The sequence below is a fragment of the Hipposideros armiger genome, unplaced genomic scaffold (assembly GCF_001890085.2).
Source record: "Hipposideros armiger isolate ML-2016 unplaced genomic scaffold, ASM189008v1 scaffold_1256, whole genome shotgun sequence".
Taxonomy (NCBI): Eukaryota; Metazoa; Chordata; class Mammalia; order Chiroptera; family Hipposideridae; genus Hipposideros; species Hipposideros armiger.
Genome location: NW_017732606.1, coordinates 302,130 through 305,457, shown reverse-complemented (window position 1 = coordinate 305,457; position 3,328 = coordinate 302,130).

Here is a 3,328-nt window from a genome sequence, read left to right as displayed (position 1 = left end):
CCTTTTATTAGCAATATGATCATGGTGCTTAAAAAATTTTAAACTCTCTGAGTCTCAGTTTATGACTTTGTAAAATGGAGCTAATAATAATGATATCTCAAGCTATTGTCATACAAATCATGTATGTAAAGTGCTTGCTAAATGTTGGCTGTTATTATTGATAGAAATTATAACCAAAAGCACGGTTTGTTTCTCAACATTACTGACTCAAACCTATTTTTCCATGCTTACCTAACGCAGGACCGCGTTACTCTCTCCCAATTGCCTTGCTTTTTCTACATGGTGTTTGGTACTGATTATCTATCTGTCTGTCTACCTATCTATCTATCTATCTATCTATCTATCTATCTATCTACCTACCTACCTACCTACCTAATTATCTGTCTATCATCTATCTATTTATATATCGATCTAGCTAATTATCTATCTAATTACCGTATTTTGTCACGTATAATGTGCACTTTTTTTGCCCAAATTTGTGAGGGAAAACTAAGGATGCCCATTATATATGGGTAGTACTAATTCTATATCTACAGGTTTTGCACCCCAAGTTCACCCTTTTGCAAATCAAATTCACCTTTTGCAAATCAAATTCACCTTTTTGCAAATCAAATTCATCCTTTTGCAGATCAAATTTTTCCACAAAAATATTTTCTTAATCTTTGCGATAAAAATAAATTCAATGTTAACTTATTGTTAAAATTAAACATTTTATTGAATGTATTTAATAATAAACATAAACTACTTATTTAACATCAGAAATACTTATTTACTTATAGCTTCATTTATAATGGCTCTGCTGCCGCTGCTCATGGTAATTTCACATACATATTCATAAAATAATTATGACAATCTGTAGGAGTAATAGTTGCAATGGAATGATTAATAACATCTACTAAATGTTCATGGTTTGATGGATCAGCCAAAATATTTCTTGCACAGAACTTAATTTTTGAAAAACAAAGGTGTGTTTGAAAGTTAATAAACCAGCTCATGTGACCATGCCAATGATTAGAGGACAAAATGTTCCTCTAATTGCAGCAGTAAATATTCAGGGAGTGGTGTGGCATAAAGTAATTGCACATTCTACGGTAACTTCAAATATTTTTGACGAAATTTCTTCAGAGATAATTCCAGAAATTGGATGAAGATAATCTGGAGGGAGTGTGGTTTGTTTGGGACAATGTAAGCCTCTACAAAACCCAGGAAGTATGTGATCTGGTTGGTCAGACAAGACACATTTTATTATGTATTTGCACCACCATACTCTTTAATGATGAACCCCATTGAAGAAGTTTTTTCAGAAATTAAGTTCTGCGCAAGAAATATTTTGGCTGATCCAGCAAACCATGAACATTTAGTAGATGCTATTAATTATTCCATTGCAACTATTACTCCTACAGATTGTAGTAATTATTTTATGAATACGTATGTGAAATTACCATGAGCAGCGGCAGCAGAGCCATTATAAATGAAGCTTTAAGTAAATAAGTATTTCTGATGTTAAATAAGTAGTTTATGTTTATTATAAATACATGTAATAAAACATTTAATTTTAACAATAACTTAACATTGGATTTACTTTTATCACAAAGATTAAGAAAATATTTTTGTGGAAAAATTTGATCTGCCAAAGGATGAATTAGATTTGCAAAAAAGGTGAATTTGATTGCAAAAGGGTGAATTTGATTTGCAAAAGTGTGAACTTGGAGTGCAAAACCTGTATATAAATGTTTTTAATTCTTTTATTTATGCTTATGAGTTAAAAGTGTAACTCTAGAAATCAATAACGATGTCCATATGCAAAATAATTCCCTGGAATATGATAATCAGTTTTGTTGAACTTACAACAAACTTGCAACGATAAAGAGTTCTTGGCCTTCTTATGATGTGTAAATACCATAAATTTCTTACTGGTACATAAAATTTCTTGTACTTTGTATCTGTTCTTGTGTTTTGTAATTATTTGTTACCTAAAATTTCTTGNCAAGCACTGAATAAAAGAGTCCGTACACTCAAAGTTTCCCTGATCCATGGAAAAACATTCAGACAGGAAGAAAAGCAGTCACAGATGAACAAAGAGAGAAATGACAACAGATTTCTTATAGAAACAACACCCACAGGAAGACAGTAGAATAGCTTCTTTAAAACGCTGAAAGAAAATAAATTTTAACCTAGACTTCTATGCCAGCAAAAGTACCTTTTACAAATGAACGCAACATAAAGACTTTTACAGGCATGCAAAGCTGAAATAATTCATTACCAGTAGATCCATACTTCAAAGAAAATGATACCAGATGGAAATATGGGTACACAAGAAGGAATGGAGGATATTGGAAGTGGTAATTCTGTGAGTAAATATACAAAATTTAAAAATGATATTTAAGTCTCTTTCAAAGATAATTGATTACTTACAGAATAATAACAATATATCTGGGAGGGGAGATATGGAGTGCATGATGGTAATATTCTCACGCTATATGTGAAGTAATAGCTCACTTGAAGACAGACTGTGATAAGTTAGATATGTACACTATAATCTCTAAAATAACAAAACAAAGTTATATAGCTAATAAGCCAACAAAGGAAATAAAATGGAATCATAAAAACCAACAACACTCAATTGGTCTAAAAGAAGATAGAAACAAAAAGGAAAAGGAAATCAAAGACCAGATGGAACAAACAGGAAAAACAAATAACAAAATAGTAAACTTAAACCTAACTTTATCAATAATCACATTAATGTAAATGGTCTAAACACCTCAGTAAAAGGTAGAAACTATCATAATGGGAGAAAAAAAGCAAGAATTAACTACATGCTATTTAGGATAAATTCGCTTTAAATCTAAAGGTGCAAATAGGTTAAAAGGGTAGATAAAGAAATACCATGCTAACACTACTTACATTAATATCAAAGAATATTTCAGAGTAAATGACAGTACCAGGGACAGAAAAGTCATTTCATAAGGATAAGGTGGTCATTTCATCAAAAAAATATAACAGCTTGAAACATTTAAACTCTTAATAAGAGAGCTTCAAAATATATAAAGCAAACCTGATAGAATTGCAAGAAGAAATGGACAAACCCAAAATTAATGTTGCTGATTTCAATACCCCTCTCTCAACACCTGATAGATCAAGTAGATAGAAAATCAGTAAGGATATTGAAGACTTCAGCAATGCTATCAATCAAGTTCACCAACAGACCCATATTATAACAAATGTTAAGGAAAAGAAGTCCTTTAGGCCAAAAGAAAAGATACCGTGTAGAAATATGGATCTACAAAAGGGAGTGGTAACTAAGGTATTACCTTGATATCACACCCGA